The 19,340-nt window shown below is 45.0% G+C and overlaps 1 long non-coding RNA gene across 2 annotated transcripts; it reads left to right on the top strand.

Moving 5' to 3' along the window:
• Nucleotides 1-1,786: 1,786 nt before the first annotated feature.
• Nucleotides 1,787-18,147, top strand: LOC123585524. 2 transcript variants are annotated; one of them, XR_006706263.1, is made up of 3 exons: nucleotides 1,787-2,085; nucleotides 9,807-9,937; nucleotides 17,816-18,147. It is a non-coding gene; the product is annotated as an uncharacterized LOC123585524 (long non-coding RNA). The 2 variants fall into 2 exon arrangements; XR_006706262.1 differs by lacking the exon at nucleotides 17,816-18,147 and adding an exon at nucleotides 14,811-15,176.
• The last annotated feature ends 1,193 nt before the right edge of the window (nucleotides 18,148-19,340 follow it).

Below are 19,340 nucleotides of genomic sequence, written 5' to 3'. Positions count from 1 at the left end.
GATATCATACTACAGCTTGTTATCACCAGTAGGGGAAGCTGGGTGAAGGACATATGTGACTGTGCTATTTTTCGCAACTTCCTATGAGTCTATAGTTATTTCAAAATTAAAAGTTACAAAAAGCCCTCTATTCGTCATTTTCATTTATCATTTGCTTAATCATTTATTCATGGTGTTAACTCTAATGATAACCCTCCGTGTCAAAACAAAAACAAAACAAAAAACCCAAACCCTCAAACAATCAGCAGATCTCCTTGTTTATTCTCAAAGCATTGCTGGGAGCTGTCCCAAGCCTGCCCGTGATCCTTCTGCGCACTTGTCTTACGCTCCGTCTCTGACAGAAGCATTGAGGGTGGACGCGATTGTCCTTTGTTGGCAGGGCTTCATCTAGACCGTCCTCCGGGGTCGGGAGATTCACTCTTGGTCTGTCGTCCATGAATTTACGCAAATTCTTAAGGACTTTATCTTTTCAAACACTGTTCCTTCTAAAGTCACTGAATTTCATGTGTTTATCTCCATTGTTTAAAACACTCACACTCAATATTTGTAATTCTTTTAGCCCTTTGAAACTTCATGGGTGCCCCTCTTATTTGGGTCCATTGAAATTTGGTCAACAAGTTTATTTACAGACATATTTTCTATGTCTTTCGTGAATTCATAGCATTTGCTTATTTCTTCAAAGCTTTGGTCTTTCCATAGTTGAATCCATACCTTTTGAGCTCTTGCTCAGATGTAGGTTCCTCTTAATAATTTAGTTTGCCTCTTCTGATGTGTCCTCTACATGTCCTTCCTTGAGTGGCGGAATGACTAAAATCACACACATTCCTTCAAGTGCTGACCCATCTAGGTGTTGTACAAGATAGATGGAACCAAACTTTTAAGAGTCCAGGACCGGTGAAAGGCTCTTTTACATGCTAAGTTTTAGAGGTGTAAATTTTTCTTCTAGACTTTTTTCTTCACTTGTACTTTTTTTTTTTTTTTTTTTTTTTTTACCAATTGAAATATGCATAAAAGGAACACAGAGGGCAGCCTCTATCAAAGGAATTGAAAGCTTTGCCCCAGAACACCAGGCACTGGGGAGAAATGTTTCCCAGGCACCCAGAGCAGGCAGAGACAGTGAAAGAAGAAAAGTGAAGGTAGCAGACATTTACATAATGACATCAACATATTTTAGCTGCCAGCTGTGAGCTGTCTCCAATTCTTCTTTCACGAGCTCCTCAAAGTGCTAGACCCAGAGTGACCCCTGGGTTTTATTGGCCCCAAGGGCAACTCTGAAAGTAACTACAAGTAAGTTTCCTTTTGTTTCTAATGCTGCCCAGAATAATGAGCAGGATTTTCTTATCCTGATAAGAAAAACACAGCGCAAGTATTTTTGGCAAATAATCTATAGTGAATACTATATCTGTTCTCTGGCAACTGATGGCCATCATTGTATGATTTGACTTGTTCAGATCTGTCCGCTTTTAATGTGTTTTTATACATTTGCCTATCACGCTCTTTTGCTTACTCAGTTGTTCACTGGTTTCATGTCATTTCTCATTTGCTTATTATTACGCAAGTCCCTGGGTTATGCCCTGGGAGCACACCACAAATATCACTATGACTGAGTGTCCGACACTCAAAAAGTAACTGGCATTTGGTAAGTGGGGCATGTGACCCAGCCCAAGCCAATTAGCGTATCACATACTCCTGGCTACAGTGATTGGTCCACAGACAGCACGTGTCCAAAGACAGTCCAATCAGAGCCCCCAAGGGCTCTCGTGTGAAAGCCCCAGGATGACCCAAAGCTCTTCTACCTCTTTCTCTCTACATCCCCAGCACGTAGAGGAGCCCTTGACATGTAGTGGTCCCTCAATAAGTATTTTTTGAATTATTGAATGCTATGCCTTTCTTTCTTATTGTACCAGAAATCTGAGAGGACACAAGAGGCTAGACCTGCCATCTTACCCCCTCAGGGAGCCTGAGACTGAGCCAACAGAGCACAAAGCATGCGGCAGGCAGAGACACGTGATTATATCTGGGAGCCCTGAATCTTGCCATGTCTGAAGCCAGAGCTGCCCTTGGTCTTCTCACTTCCATGAGCCAGTAAGTTTCTGTTTTGCTTAATCCGTGTTTAGTTAGGTTCATGTTATGTCACTGTTTACTGCCGAGTCCTAAATGAAAAAATTAAAAGGGTCATGCCCCAGCCTTAAACTGGAGCATTTCAGTCCCTTGGAAGGTGAAATATGGAGCACAGGCACGTGGGATGGGAGTTTGATGGAGGTGCTTTCCATGACGATGTGCTGATGCCTGTGGCAGAGGGGTGATGGCAGCAGGCATAGAGACAGCACTGGCAATGGTGATGATGCTTGTAATAATGGTGGTGAAGGGGCACGTGGGTGGCTCAGTCGGTGAAGACTGCAACTCTTGGTTTAGGCTCAGGTCATGATCTCACAGTTTGTGGGATTGAGCCCCGCAGCAGGCTTTGTGCAAACAGCATGGAGCCTGCTTGGGATTCTCTTTGTCCTTCTTTGTCTGCCCCTTCCCCACTCTTGTGCAGGCTCTTCCTCTCTCTCAAAATAAATAAACATTTAACATGGTGGCGGACCCAGTGGTGTTGGTGATGCTGCTAATGGTGATAATGGTGGTGGGGGCTGGGATGGCTGCAGTGGTGGCCATTAGCACCAAGTGACTCTCCTCCTGTCTCCTCCAACACTCAGCACCACCGTAAACTAACCTTACAACTGCCTCCAGAATAAGAAATCTTAGAACTTAAAGAAACCTCAAAAAAGTGTCTAATATGAGCCCCGCATTGTGCTGAGCATGGAACCTGCTTGGGATTCTCTCTCTCCCCCTCTCTCTCTTTCCCTCCCCTGCTCGTGCATGCTCTCTCTCTCTCTCTCTCTCTCTCTCTCTCTCTCAAAATAAGTAAATAAACTTTAAAAATTAAAAAAAAAAATAACTGATCTTGAACTTCTAGCCTTCAAAACTATGAGAGGGGCGCCTGGGTGGCGCAGTCGGTTAAGCGTCTGACTTCAGCCAGGTCACTATCTCGTGGTCCGTGAGTTCGAGCCCCACGTCGGGCTCTGGGCTGATGGCTCAGAGCCTGGAGCCTGTTTCCGATTCTGTGTCTCCCTCTCTCTCTGCCCCTCCCCCGTTCATGCTCTATCTCTCTCTGTCCCAAAAATAAAAAAAAAAAAAAAAACGTTGAAAAAAAAAAAACTATGAGAAAGTAAGTTTTTGCTTACCTACCTTGTGGTACTTTGTCATGGCAACCCTAGAAAACTCATGTAGGGTCAGTGAACTAGTATTTCTTAATTCCCCCCAGTTTGTTCTAAGACTCAATCAGTATCTAGAATAATTGCCTTAAAAGGTAAACTTACATTTCCCAGCCCTCTTTCAAGACACTGGCCACACTTCACCTGTCCTACCACAGGTCCAACTTCCCTATGAAAGTTCCTAACCTCAGTTAGGACCTTCACTGCACCATCTCTTAGAAGTACCATACCAGTGCCAAGAACTCATTTGCTCCTGCTAGCTCTTCCCCAACCCCAAAGTTTTCACCTCTCCCTTCCCCCAAACCACACGCAAGTCAAGCTTTTATCAAGCATTTACTAGGCAAGGTGCCATGATGCCTAGCCACATAATATATTTTTAAAGAAGGGACTTTCAGGGACCTTTTCTCCTGAGCAAGGTGGGGGGGTGGGGGTTGCGGATTCAAGCTTTGCACTGCATCTCTCAAGTTATGCCAACCGGGAACCTATCTAAACCACTTGTTAAAAATTTGATGCTGGGGCGCCTGGGTGGCGCAGTCGGTTAAGCGTCTGACTTCAGCCAGGTCACGATCTCGCGGTCCGTGAGTTCGAGCCCCGCATCAGGCTCTGGGCTGATGGCTCAGAGCCTGGAGCCTGTTTCTGATTCTGTGTCTCCCTCTCTCTCTGCCCCTCCCCCGTTCATGCTCTGTCTCTCTCTGTCCCAAAAATAAATAAACGTTGAAAAAAAAAATTTTTTTTTTAAAAATTTGATGCTAAGTTCTCAGGGAGCTAGAGCAGGAATTTATTTAAGATTTTGTTTTTAATCAAATCTCTACATGCAATATGGAGCTTAAACTCACAACCCTGAGATCAAGAATTGCATGCTCTACAGACTGAGCCAGCCAGACAGCCCTAGAGCAGGAATTCCCACCACCGGCACAAGGAAGGGAATGAGTCCTTGGTTCAGGCAAAGCACCATGAATGAGTTGGTAAATTCACCTTGGCAATCTTTGAGCTGTGTTCTCAGTTTCTGTGCACAATTTTCTTTGTCCCAGACTGCCTTGCTACTCTACCAACTAATGCTAGTGAGAAGGTATGCCCATTAATAATTAAGAGCATAAGCCCTGCACTTGGAAGAACCTGGTTCAAATCCTAGCTGCTCCACTTTGTAGCTCTCTAGAACAACATCCTAAATTTGGGAATATGCAGAAGAGGTTCCTGGGTGTTCTTTTGGTGCAGTTTTTGGACTTGACTTTCTACTGAGTAGGCAATTTTCGTTTCTGTAGGGGCAGAGGTTAACTTGTAAATTTTGGTCCAGTTAAGATGCAAATAATTTAACTCTGGTGGTAGAATTGGTTCCAAGGGTTATGGTTTATGGCCCTGTTGGACATTAACCAGCTTTCCATCTAATCCAGTAATATTTCTGTATTGATTTCCTGCTGCTGCTATGATAATTTACCACATCTTAGGGCTTAAAACAACATAAACTTATCTTAGTTCTAGAAGTCAGAAGTCCAAAATCAGGTTCATGGGCTAAAATCAAGTGCCAGCAGGGTTGGTTTCTTCTGGGGGCTCTACAAGAGGATGTGTTTCCTTGCCTTTTCCAGCCTCCAAGGTCACCTACATTCTGTAGCTTGTGGCCCCTTCCTCCATCCTCAAAGCGCATCACTCCAGCCTCTGCTTTCACTCTTCTGTCTCTCACTCAGACACTCCTGCCTCCCTTGTATAAGGATGCTTGTGATGACACTGCACTACCAGATAATCCAGAGTAATCTCCCCATCTCGAAATCTACAATTTAATTACATCTGCAAAGTTCTTTTTACCTTTAAGGGGACGTATTCACAAGTTCTAGCATCGGGATGTGGACATCTTTGGAGGGTGGGCAGGCATTATCTAGGCTACCGGGCTTTCCTTGTATTTCTTTGTTAAATCATCTGCATATACCTAAATTCTCTAATGCTCTTTGCGTAAGCTTTAATATCCTACTGGTTCTCACACAAATTAAAGACTAAAAATCTTTGACATGTGATCATTTAATACTCACCTGAGAATCATGATGCACATTTTGTAAAAATACACTTAACGTAGCTTCATGACCCTAGGCAAGTCACTTAACCTCTCCAAGTTTTACATCTCTATAAGCAAGGATGACATAAATAATAATAATACTTAATTTGGGGGGTTGTCATTGTAGGGGACAAATGAGACAATGTATGTACAACAATTGGTTCAGCGCCTTTGTGCATCATAAGACCTCAATAAATGTTACATGCTGATGCCGATAAGAACCCGGACAAGTACTGTGGCCCCCTGTACCTCCACTTGCCTAAAACCAGAGTGCTGTGCTTAGCGCCCTCTATTTGCCTTTGTAGCTCTCTCTAGCTTTAGGACCAGTTAGCAAACATCAGGTAGTTTCATTCAAGTTGCAAAAAGGCGCCCCCTCTCGGTGAAGAAGGCATTGCAACTCCAGCCAGAGCACCTGACCTGGCAAAGGGGTGCTGACTGGTTTTCAGTCTCCACTTGCCCTTCCCCAGCCGGGTCCCTTTGTGGCACACACAAACTGTACACTCCGCGTGGGGAATCCCTGACCGTGATTTTAAAACTAATTGATGCTGGTGATTATCATAGGAAGCACTCCACATTGTTCTCTGGACAGAAGGAGAGTGATGTAATAATAACCTGAGCAGAAAGACAGGACTTGTCTTTGTACTGATTTCATGCCAAAACATGGCAAATTGCAACAGACAATTGCCAGGAAACTTATTAGCATCAATAACAATATTCTTGCACACACACACACACACACACACACACACACACACCCCAAAACCAAACAAAACTAAATCTGCCCAGAACAACGGACAGTCATCATTCAACAGACTACAAACAGTTCTTCCCGTGGCATGTATAATGATGGATGAAACTCGGCACAAATGTAGTATCCTGCAGCTATGGCTGCACTGACCCCAGAACTGCTTGAACTCAGGGTCATGTTTACACTGTAAATATGTAAATATGCTATGCAAATATGTACACTCGCTCCATTTCTTAAAAAAAGAAAACAGAACCATGCTTAAGATGAGCAGAGCAGCCTTGCCACTCAATGTGTGGTCTGGATCGCCAGCATCTACATGACCTACCTGGCTGCTGGTTAGAAATTCAGAGTCTCAGGCCCCCCAGACCTGCTGGATCCGAAGCTGAATTTTAACAAGATTCCCAGGCAATTCAAATGCACATCAAAGTTTAAGAAGCTCTGCTCTAAGAACTTCTGAGTGAAAGCGGTGGGTGGTAATATCCTTCTGAATAGCTGTCCCTCTTTGTAAGGAAAATTCACACCATTGCTACCAACCAGCAGGGATGTCAGAGAAGGGAAGTCACTGAAGCCGTCTTTCTACACAAACATTCATTAGGGTCTGTTGTATGCCAGACATTGTTCTAGATGCTGAGATACAGCAATGGAAAAGAAAAAGAAAAAGAAAAACCCTGCCCTGGAAGATCAAATGAATAGTCTATAGCATGTCAGGTGGTGGTAAATACTATGAAGAAAAATTAAAACAGGATAGGGAAGGTGACATTTTTGCACTTTTTTAAAAAAAAAAAATTTCTCTCTGTCCCAAAAATAAATAAACGTTGAAAAAAAAATTAAAAAAAAAAAAAAAGGGGCGCCTGGGTGGCGCAGTCGGTTAGGCGTCCGCGTCCGACTTCAGCCAGGTCACGATCTCGCGGTCCGTGAGTTCGAGCCCTGCATCAGGCTCTGGGCTGATGGCTCAGAGCCTGGAGCCTGTTTCCGATTCTGTGTCTCCCTCTCTCTCTGCCCCTCCCCCGTTCATGCTCTGTCTCTCTCTGTCCCAAAAATAAATAAACGTTGAAAAAAAAAAAAGTTTAAAAAAAAAATTAAATCTTTCCTTTGTTTTCACATTTTTCCTTCTTTTTACTTCCAAAAGTAAAGGAGATCGTAGCTCTGCAGTTTTTGCACTCTTCAACATCATGGTCAGGAGAGGATACTTGTGCAAAGATCCAAAGGAAACAGAGACAAGCTTTGCAAATATTTCCTGGAACAGCATGGCAAGGAAAGGGAACAGCACATGCAAAGCCCCAGGGAGCAGAAATTACAGCATGTGTGTATGTGGACGAGAGTGACCCATTGATGATTGATCGAGGGAGAGGGAAGAATTGCTGATGATGTATGTTCTCATCAGTGGAAGAGGATGAGACAGAGGACACAACAGAGGCCGGTCCAGTAGGGGAGTATAGAGTCTGACCACTAATATGAGGGAAGGTAGAACACATGTGCCCAATGTGGGTAAGCTGGTAAATAAAGCGGCAAAGCTCCCAGAGGTTTCCTGTAGGATTTAAGATTTCTCCTTGTAATAGGAGTCAAGTTCATGAGTTGAGAGAGAGAGAGAGAATACTAGAGGTATAGCAGAGAGGGTAGGGTTTGAAACGTCTGGAAGAGTGAACAGACCAGGGAAGCGTGTGCTTGTTAAGTAGCACTGATTCCTCCTGGTGACACAGCAGCTGTCTTTCTCCAGCCACGTTCAGCATCAAGTGGAGACGAGGAGAGAGTGGGGGGTTGGCAGTGAAGATAGGAGCGGCCTTCCCCAGGGAACAGGGGGCTCCCTCTTGACCGCTTGAACCTACAACCAGAAATGCTTAGTGTTGGAATTTCCCTGGAGATGGAGGCTGCTGGAAGCAGAAGCCAAGCTTCAGGGACCCCATACTGGAAACCTACATGAGTTCAAATCCTGACTCGGCCACTTACTACTCTGCATCCTGGGGTACGTGTTCTCACTTCTCTGAGTCTGCACCCCTTCTCTTCAGGCTCTGCTCTTGTTAACGCCTCTGCCCAGAGGCTTCCTCTCCCTTTACCAAGCCAAGGAAATGGTCCTGGTCTGCTGCTTGAAGATACACATTTTAAATATTCAAACAACTGTGTTCATGTATTCATTCATTTATTTAATCATTCATTCAGGGAATACTAATAGCTCATAGTAGGAAAAAAAAATGGATAGGGGCATCTGGGTGGCTCAGTTGGTTAAGCATCTGACTCTTGATTTTGACTGGCATCATGATCTCACAGTTGGTGGGATCAAGCCCCGCCCTGGGCTCTGCGCTGACAGTGCAGAGCCTTCTTGGGATTCTCTCCCTCTCCGTCTCTGTCCCTCCCCTTCTCTCTCTCTCTCCCTCTCTCTCCCTCTCTCTCTTTCTCTCTGTCTCTCAAAATAAATAAATAAACAAACAAACAAACAGTTTTTAAACAAAAAAGGACAACAAGTGGATAAATCCAGGTTCCAATAGAAGTTCTACCAGTTACCAGTTTTATGAAACACACAGAAATAGCTGTACCAGAAAGTTTCTAACTACGCCAAGGCTCATTTTTCTCTGCTGCAAAACAGAAACATTAACACAATGTTCCTCACAGGGCTGTGTGAGAAATAAGTGAAATAATCAAGCTCACCCACAAAGATACTTAGTGCAGTGCCCAGGCACATAGTAAAAGCTCATTAAGCGTTAGCCGTTATTAGTCACAGATATGTTTTGCTAGGCACTGTGCTAAGAGCTGGGGATGCAAGGATAAAGGGGGTCATTTGTGTTTCACACGATTCATATTATAGTGAGGGAGACAGTATCTAAACCAATACATTATAATTGTGATGCAGTTAGACACGAGCTCTGCCAAAGACGTGTATACAGTTACCACTGACAGGTAATGAAGCAGAAGTTTTCACTGCACCTTGGGAAGATGAGAAGTCTTCCTGGGGTGATATTTGGAATGGTCTTCCAATGACGAGACATTTGCCAGATGGAGAAGGGGAAGGGCATCCCACGTTGAAGGAACAACGTGGCATCTTGAAAGGGCATAGTGTATCCATGAAGCTGTGCGGAGCCACAGTCACTGGAATGGAGGGTACATGGAAAAGCAGAACAGCAGATGAAGCTTAAGAGGCAAAGGTCCCACGTGGGGAGGGCCATGTTTGCCATGCTAGCCCTTCCCACGTGATCTTATAAACCATGGACAACTGTGTTCAGGTTTTTAGGCAGAAGAACAAGATCAGGATCCTGGCATTACAATGGAACATAGACGAGAGGAGGAACAAGGCTGAGGATGGGAAATGGGAAATGGCCAGGAGGCCATTGTAATAATGCAGGTGCGACATGATAAGAACTTGGACAAGGGCAGTGGCAGAGGGCATAGAAAGGAAGCTAAGGATGGGAGAGACCATTCAGAAGTCAAATCCGCAGTACTCAGGAATATATTGGGGCTGGATGTGGGGTAAGAAGATGAGGGAGACATTCACCAAAGCCTATTAAACTCATATAGCGATGGGTTAGTGAAGCGGAGTTTAAAAATGTTTTAGGAAGTGAAGGCTCCAAATCTAGGGCAGCTTGAGAGTTACCTTGGAGCATATCTTCTTTGACTCCCTGATGAACACTTGAGCATTTCCTGGTAATCATGTGATAGTAAAGCAAATAGCACCCATTGCCCTCAGAAAAGACTATATGACCATGTATCTATAATGCAAATATAATATTGCTATAATATTAACCATTATGCCATGTGCGTGCTACAGGAGATATGGAACAAAGAATACAAGACTTAGCAGAGAGAAACGTCTACTCCATGGAGGCACTCAACCATGAGAACATTTTTGAAAGATAGAGATGGGCACTGAACGAGGGAGGAAATGCCTGAGCTGAGCAGGTGGGTAGGAAAGCATTTTTCAGGTGTGTTGTGACAGCCCATCATCCTGTGAGCTGTTCCAGAACGAAAGGGTCCATGATCAGAAAAGTCTGGAGATTCAACCCCCTGTCACAGCATGTCTCACAATTCTCTTGACATATTAAAGATCCTGAGAAGCCCTTCAGCTAAAAATAATTTGTTTAGGGGCGCCTGGGTGGTTCAGTCGGTTAAGCGTCTGACTCTTGATTTTGGCTCAGGTCATGATGTCACAGTCCATGGGATCGAGCCCCATATCAGGCTCCACACTGACAGCAGGGAGCCTGCTTGGGATTCTCTCTCTCCCTCTCTCTCTCTCTCTCTGCCCTTCTCTGCTCATGCACGCATGCTCTCTCTCTCTGTCAAAATAAATAAACTTAAGAAAAAATAATTTGTCTAGTGAAAAAAGCAAGTTAGTGGTTACTTGAGACAGGTGGTAGGGATAGAGAGGGGCACAAGAAAACATTTTGGGGTAATGTACATGTTCTATATCTTGATTGGGATGGTAGGTTACATGGATGTACGTATGCATCAAATTCATTGACCTGTACACAGAATGTAAACATTTTGCTGTACATTTTGTGTGTAAATTATACCTCATTTAACTTGATTAAAAACTATAACAATTTGTTGGGGGGCCTGGGTGTCTCTGTTGGTTGGGCATCTGGCTCTTGATTTTGGCTCAGGTCATGATCCCAGGGAGGTGGGATGGAACCCTATGTTGGGCTGAGCATGGAGCCTGCTTAAGATTCTCTCTCTCTCCCTCTCTCTCCCTCTCCCTCTCCCTCTCTCTCTCTCTCTCTCTGTCTCTCCCTCTATGTCCTGCCCCCATTCGCATGCTCTCTCTAAAAAAAAAGTGTCTAAAAACTATTATAACTCGTTGTCTTTTTTTTTTTTTTTTTTTTTTTTTTTTGCTTTGGAGAACCTTTTTATTATTTTCATTAATATTCCCTCAAAAGGCCTATTTCTCTGAACACCATCTGGAGAAACACCAGTGTGTCCATTTCCTATGGCTGCTGTTACAAATTACCACAAATTTAGTGGTTTAAAACATCATAAGTTTATTATCTTACAGTTCTAGAGGTCACACGTCTGAAATGGGTCTCACTAGGCTAAACTCAAGGCGCTGTGTTTGTTCTGGAGGCCCTAGGGGAGGAAAGGATCTGTCTTCTTGCCTTTTCCATCTCCCAGAGGCCACCCACATCCCCTGCCTCAGAGGGTCCCCGTTCCTTCATCTCCAAAGTCAGCAATCATCTCCCTGTGACCTCTGCTTCCTTCCCCAGATCTCCTTCTCTGACTTCTACTTCCCTCTCTCGCTCACTAGAACCCTTGCGATTACCCTGCCCCCACTCACACCATCCAGGATTGTGTCCTCATCTCAAGCTACTTACTTGGATCACATCTGCAAAGTCGTTTTTGTTGTATAACACTCCCAGTTTCCAGGAATTGGGACAACTTGGGAGACTGGGGGCATTATTCTGCTTAACATAACCAGTTTTTAGTGTAAAATAAGAGGAGTGAATAGTAAGCCCAGAAATGAAGGTTGAGGAGGTTGAGGTCAGATCAAGCTAAAGAATTTGGTAAGCGACAGGCAGAGTTTCTTTAACCTTAAATTGGTACATTTACGTTTTAAAGTATGAAAGCTATCATCGGGTATAAAGAGTTTTTCCTAGGATCACCAGCCATCCAGTTCCCCTTTATGGGACCAACAAATGTTACTTACCACTTTCTTATATATTATTTCAGAAATAATCCATGCCTACATAATTCCTTTACACACATGGTAACATAGTATAAAAATTGTCTTGGTGACTTTCTAACTACCACTCAGCAATGTAAGTTGGATATCACACCAGAACAAGACAATGAGAGCTTTTTTAAAAGTTTATTTATATTTTTTAGTAATCTCTACACCCAATGTGGGACTTGAACTCACAACTCCAAGATTAAGAGTCCTATGCTTTACCAACTGAGCCAGCCAGCCATCTCCAAAGAGAGCTTCTTTATTCATTTCAAATGGATACATAGCATTTAATTTTATGGACTGGTGATTCTTCTCATGGTTGTTCATTGGAATGGACTAGAGAGATTTTGAAAGATCCTCAGGAGTTCCAGTTATCTTTTCTCTGCAATAAATCACCTCAAAGGTTAGAAGCATAAAACAATGACCATTTTGTTATGCTCACAATTTGGGGGGGGGGGAGGGCAAGAATTCTTGTAGGGCACAGTGGGGACAGCTTGTCTCTGCTCCACAGTGATGGGGGGCTTTGGTGGGGTGACTTGGATGGCTGGGAGATGGCAGGAATGGTTTGATTGGAGCCGTGTATCTGGGGCTTTGATTTTGACATCAGTTGGAACGCTTGGTTACTATCCACATCATATCTGCAGAGGCTGAAATATCTAAAAACGATTCCTGACTCACATGCCTAGTGCCTGGGCTAGGATGGCTGTAACAGCTGGGGCTGAATGGACCTCTCTCTCTCTCTCTCTCTCTCTCTCTCTCTCTGTCTCCTTTCTTTCTTTCTCTCTCTCTCTCTCTCTCTCTCTCTCTCTCTCTCCCTCCCTCCCTCCCTCCCTCTCCACCCACCGCCTGTCTTCATGCAGCTGGTTTGGGCTTCCTCAAAGTATGGCGGTCTCAGGCTAGTCAGACGTCTTACAATGGCAGCTGGCTCACCCCAGAGCTTAAGTTCCAAGAGTCAATGCAAAAGCTACAAAGCTTCTTAAAACTTAGCCTTTGAGATCTCAGATGACCTATTTGATCCCCTTCTATTAGTTGAGCAAGTCCCTAAACAAGAGACTATCCCTGTTTAAGAGAGGGGGAATTAGACTCTACCTCTCAATGGGAGAAGTGGCAGAGACTTTCAGATCATCCTAATATACCACACCCAGGTGACCTGAAAGTGCAACCAGGCTTAAAAACCACAGTTAAAATGTTCCAGCCCTTATTAGCCAAGCCCTTATTGCTGAATATGCTGGTTGCTTCAGATTTGCTGCTACTGCCAGTGATACAGCACTCAGTATGAACAGCAGTTGTGATTTCACACATGGGCAGATATGTCTGGGGTAAATTCCAAGAAGTGAAGCTGGTGTGGACTAAGGACACCGGGCTGGCTTGGTTGGTAGAACACGTGACTCTTGATCTTGGGATCGTGAGTTCAAGCTCCACAGTTGGGGGGAAACAAAGGAAATTGGTGTGGATTACAGATTAGATACTATAAGTTTTTGAGTGATAATAAAGTGACACAACCAAGGTGGAACTTTAGAAAATCCAGTCTGTCTGCACTGCCCGGGATGGAGCAGAGGGATGCAGGAATTGTAGACAGAGACCAGGTTGATTGTGGTCAGACCGTCTGGTGGGGACAGATCATAAGGTAGAAGTACATCTAGAAAGCGACAGGTGAGACAGAGCTCCCGAATGCTATGATTCTCATTACAGGTGATGGAAGACAGAGGGTAAGGGGGTGATAAACTTATCAGTAGGGATCATATGCACTGGAGTGCTCATGGCCAGTTTCTGAGAAGGGGTGGGACTTCAGATGCAGCATGTAGGATGAGGAGAATTTTAACAGGCAGCAAGGAAAAGGGAAGACAATCTGGCCAGCAGCATTTCATGAGTTAGAAGCCACGGAGAAAGCTTCTTCTTGAGATAGATAATCCAGCTCAAGCACTTAGGGCTTAGCTGTTACCTGTCACACAGCAAGTATTCAAAACAATGATGCATGATTCTCAATAATAGCCAGTAAGGTCTACTAAAAGCTTAACAAATTGGAACAAGACTTTGGATGACAACTGTCAATGCTCTCATTATTTCTAAAGAGATCTACACGGAATGAGAAAAGCTTTGGTTCGGCCATCAATTCTTCAACCATAGGCCCAATCTGAAACCGAGAGGGGTTTCCTCATTCTGTCCTAGAACCCCTCATCAGCTTCCCTTCCTTCCGAGGGATGATCAGTGGGAACTGACACTAGCTGCACAGAGAATCCCTAGAACCCCATTCCTGACCCACCATCACCCGTTCAGCCTGGTGCTCCTGGTACTCCTCTCCTTGCCATCTGGTGACACTTGGGCCCAGGAGTTGATGCTCTTTGGGGTGCATTAACAAAAGATCCCAGAGCAAGTCTGAAAAGGGTCTCGCTCTAAGTGCTGGAAAGACCTTCTCTGAAGACTTGATACAATTCTGGGTGGTACATGGTAATGAAAAGAAGTAACATCTGGATAGTATATGAGGATATGGCTAACTTCAGTCATCCTTTGGGTCTCAGCTTAAAAAGTCACTTCCCATGGGGTGCCTGGGTGGCTCAGTCAGTAAACTGTCAGACTTTGTTTCAGGTCATGATCTCACGGTGAGTGAGTTTGAGCCCCACATCAGGCTCTGTGCTGACAGCTCAGAGCCTGGAGCCTGCTTCGGATTCGGTGTCTCCCTCTCTCTTCCTCCCCACTGCTCGTTCTCTCTCTCTCTCTCTCTCTCTCTCTCTCTCTCTCTCTCTCCGAAATAAATATAATAAAAAAATTTTTTTAATCACTTCCTCCACAAAGTCCTAACAACCCTGACACTGTTTGAGTGCCCCCAATATGTACTTTCCTATACTCTAAGCAATTATGACACTATTGCTATTCTTGTGTATACATCTCCCTTATATACACACTCTCTCTTATAAATGAACTCTTGTTTGCACATCTCTGTGGTAGAGAGACCCCAATGACTCCCACTTCCGGTTTTCTATGCCTTGGTATAATCCCTTGCCCCTTGACTATATAGCCAGGACCTGTGACTTGCTTCTAATCAGTAGAATAGACAAGGTCAAGGGATATCACCCCCAAGGCTGTATTAGCTTACATAACACTCCATCTCAGCAGACTGGAGCAGGAGACTCTGCTGGCTGGCTTGATGAAGTCAAGCCGTGTTGAAAAAGCCGCCATGGCAAGGAGCTGGAAGTAGGCCCCCGTTATCATGGGCGGCCTCTATGGCCTGCAGATGGAATGCAGCTGATGGCCAGCCAAAACCGAGGCCCACAGTCTTACCGTGATAAGAAAGTCAACTCCTCCAGCAAGCTGAAGAAGCTTGGAAGCAGACTTTCCTCCAATCAAGCTTCCAGATCAGAACGAACCCAGTGGACACCTTGAATGCAACCTTACAAGACCCTGAGCAGAGGAGCCAGCTAAGCTGTGTCCAGACCCTTAACCCACAGGAAATGTGATATAAAAATGTATACTTTCAAAGCCTCTAAATTTCTGATAATTTGTTACAGCAACAGAAAACAAATATATCCCCCGCTAGACTATAAGCTCTGTGCGGGCAGGAACCACGTCCATGGCGTACCCCTCATCGTACCTCCAGCAACCTACAGCGTGCTTCACAAATATTTATTGACTGGATGTGCATCATCCCTACAACACTTGTAAGCACTCCATAAGGAGGATCATTTTTACTCGAGTTTTCCTCGAGTGAATCCAAGATTCACACAGAAAGAGAAGAGACAGGACTTGAGCGAGCATTTCCTCAGACCGGACCCCAAGCTCACTCTCTCACATCTGTAGGAACAGTGCGGGCTTTCCATCCCGGCAGGCCCAGTAGAAGCCTACAGACATTACTGTCCCTCACCCACACTCACGGCAGACACATCACTGATAAATCCCTGTATGCTCTCAGGCTGAGTCCATTGCAAACCTTCTCAACTCAGCATTTCGGTAGCCACGAGCAATTGATCAGAGCTGGCCCAGGAGAGGAAACCTATTTATCATCTGAGCTCTCAGCTCTTAGTTCTCTTCATATCTCCGTGCAGCTGAATTTGGGATCTATCCCTAGGAATGTGCAGGAAATAATAGGAAAGCAACGAAAGGCTGGGCATAGATAGAGTGGTACCCAGGAAAGAAAAGTCAAGAAAAGAAAAGGGAGCTGGGGGTAGGGGGGGTGGGGGGGGGCAACGTTCCTAGAACTTTCCCTGCAGAGGAAAGCCCTACAACGTTTCCAGGCAGGAAATTCCACTAATGACGCATGCTACAGCTGGGTTCTCTCATGGCTGAATTCCCTAAGTTAGCTGATGGATTCTTCCTTCCACAGAAATTGGATTCAACAATTCGAATCCTTTTTTAAATTATTATCACTGCCATGCCACCCCAGCTGATGACTACACCAGTGGAGCAATGGACTGAACATTTGCCATGGCTGATATTTTTGTTGTTTTGACAATTAAGGTGTTATGTTTGCCTGAAGGGTTATAGTTTTGATATTTTAAACATTAATCTCCAGAAAAGAAAGCTAACTGTTCAAACAAGGAATACCTATGCTGCCATAAATGTGATAGAGCCTTGAAGTAAGAAAAGAGGTTGAAAAGTGAGGAAAACAGTCAATGAAACAGTTGTCTGGCTTTGACTTTATTTGTTAGTAAATTGAATCAATCCACTTTGCTCTAGGCATTAAATAGACCAGGGTTACCAAAGATATTATGCTGACAATACCACCTCTCCTGCCATGGCAGGCATTACTAATTAATCACATCATTCCTTCCTCCCTGAGTCCCAGCTTGGTCTTGGGAACCTTCCCAACATGGAGCTCCAAGCAGCCAATAACAATCTATCATGTTGGATCTCCAGGCAAAACTACTTGCCGTCCAAGATTATCGGCACAGCCCCAACTCACAAGTTAGCAAACAAACAAACAAACAAACAAACAAAACCAGTAGAGTGAAGCTTTAAGATTAAGAACACAGAAACTGGACTAAGAGTGTCTGGATTGGAAGCCCATCTCTGCTATCCATTAGCCATTCCATGCCTCATTTATGTCAGCCATAAAATGGGGATAATAACAGCATCTACCTCACTAAGCTACAATGTTGATGACATGAGTTCAAATACATACAGATCCTGGAAGAGTACCTGGCAATGGCACTGGCTGTTCTTATCTTTTGATTCCCTTTGTTCCATGTACAAAATCTAGCTCTTCTATCGGACTGTAGGTTGTTCAAAGGTAAGCAACATGCTTTTTCTTCTTTGCATCCCCAGCGTTTAATACACAATAGGAGCTGAATCAGACTCTTCTAGCCAGACCGGCAGACTCACTATTTCCACCCTTGCACCTTGTGCATTTCTGCTTCCGTCTCTTCCACAGCTTCTCGCCTCCCCCACTGCTTCCCATCCCCCCACCAGCCTCCATGTCTTTACGGCTCCCCTTCATCTTCTTCATCCCTCGACTCTCCCCACCAAACCCACCCCGCCAATATTCACCTGATCTCTAGCCATCCTTCAGAGCCTACCCACCTGGAGTCCTTATTCATCTGTTCACCAAATATTTCCAGCTCCCTGCTTTCTGGGCTCGTAGTGGAATTTTACTTCCTGCCCTGCCCCCCTGTGGTGGGGTGCAACCATATTAAAAGGTTGGCCCATGAGTGGAGAATTTGATTGCTGGTGTGAGACCCTCCCAACCTCAGACCCGTTTCCTCTGCCACAACAAGAAGCAAAGATCCAACCTGAGGCTGCTCTATCTGTCCGGTCTGGAGTGAAATTAGGGGAGCAGAGCCACCAGCTGACCCATGATGGACCAATAGCATGAATGAGAAATAAATCTTCATTTTTTTTAAGCCACGGAAATTCATCATTACTATTTCTGCCACCATCACCTGATCTATCCTGACAGATACATTACCTTAAGGTCAGCACCCTCCTACAAGCCTGCTCTAGGCTCCCCTGACCCACAATTTCTTCAAAAGGGCAGGAAAAAAACTCTTACCCATTTTTATCCCCAAATCTAACATACTGTCACACAGTATGTTACCCATTAACATAAGTTGGTTTTAATCTCTGGGCCTCTAGTTTTTCAATCTGTAAAACAGGATAATGAATTTCTTGCTCTTCTTACTTTGCAGGGCTGTTGTGCTCCTAGAATGGAATTGTGTGTAAGACAATGCTTTGTGAACTATAAAATGATGAACTCATCTCAAGCATTACTATTAGATAATAAACTACTGAGAAACATTCTCGGAATTCATCCATTCATCTCATACTTGGTACCGTTCCATTTTGATCATTAACTACCTACACACACGTCACTTTTTAAGTTCTGTTACTGTTCTTAAACTCAGGAATGATAACAGTGGTCAACACCTATTGAATGGTCAATACATGCCACGCACCGTGCTGGGTTCTTTTCATGCCCTTGTCTCTATCATCCTCAAAGAGTCCTAGGAGATGGACACCATATGCCTATTTTACAATACCTGCAGTTCCAATACCTGCTCCATGGGGTTGCTAGAAGAACTAAATCTGAAAACCCCTGGAACATAGCACGGTACTTGGGACATAGCAGCAGCTCAATAAATGGCAGGTGTTACATTCTCACCACAAGCCCTGAGACTGGTACTGTGACCCAGGTGTCAGATGAGAAACTCAGGCCTCAGAAGATCAGGCTCCGCAGCCAGGGGCCCCCTAAGTGGGAGAGTCCAGATGCACACCTACGGCTGCCTGCCAGATGCCAAAACCCATGTGCTGGACCACCATCCCCCACTGCCTCTATCACAGAGCGGGGCCTGTCTTGATGGCCGATGTCACACTCCAGGCCTAATTCTGAGGTCCTCAAACCACACAGCCCTCCGAACTTAGGACCCACCAGAACCTTTGTAGCAATCAAAGTCCTGGCGGGGATCAAGGTAGCCCTGCTAGGTAGCGACCACGACCGCCAAGTGCGCCTGCCCCAAGAGATCTCCCGTCTGTCTGACTTCCCTTCCAGAGAGGCTCATACAGTGCCACGCCCAAACGGGTACTTGATGAGCTCCTTTGATACAAATCTAGTAGCTGATAAGGCTATACAGCACCTGCCTAATATTTGATGCTGATGCTGAACAGTAGGAGGCATCCAACAAGAAAAACCTAGGAGAATCTCAATAGAAACTAAAGGCAAAGGAAAAAAAGTGAAAAAGACAGACCAGGCACCGACTGAATGTTTGAAACCAAGGCTTTTATGCCTTTGAAACGGAATCCGGGGAAAAGGCAGCAACGCCTGCAGACAGTTGGAGGGCTTTTCTCCCCTGGATTGTTGCACCTCTGGGGAGTCTCCGATGTCGAATCTCACAGGTTGGAAGCACAGCCCTGGAGTCCCTGTGCAGCAGGGTGCGCATGAGTCAGCCCTGGAGCTGGCGCGGCCCCAGGGCCTCGCGTGGAGTCCAGACCCATCTCTGACACATGCGGGAGAGCAGAGGCAGGAGTGGGTGTTTGCTGACAAGCAGCTTCATGGGAACGCTTGCCTTGGCATTTCTCAGTGCTGAATCAGGGAGAAAAGTTGGGCAGGGTGCCTGCGAGGTTCAACAGACTGGGGAGCAGGGAAGGGGAGGGAGGGAGAGACCAGGGCGTGAGGCGGGAGGGTGGTAGTCACAACAGCAAAATGACCACCCCTGG

This window comes from Leopardus geoffroyi, chromosome C3 (genome assembly GCF_018350155.1).
Source record: "Leopardus geoffroyi isolate Oge1 chromosome C3, O.geoffroyi_Oge1_pat1.0, whole genome shotgun sequence".
Classification (NCBI taxonomy): domain Eukaryota; kingdom Metazoa; phylum Chordata; class Mammalia; order Carnivora; family Felidae; genus Leopardus; species Leopardus geoffroyi.
Note: the sequence above shows the minus strand (reverse complement) of the source record. Positions and strands in the feature narration are given on the sequence as shown.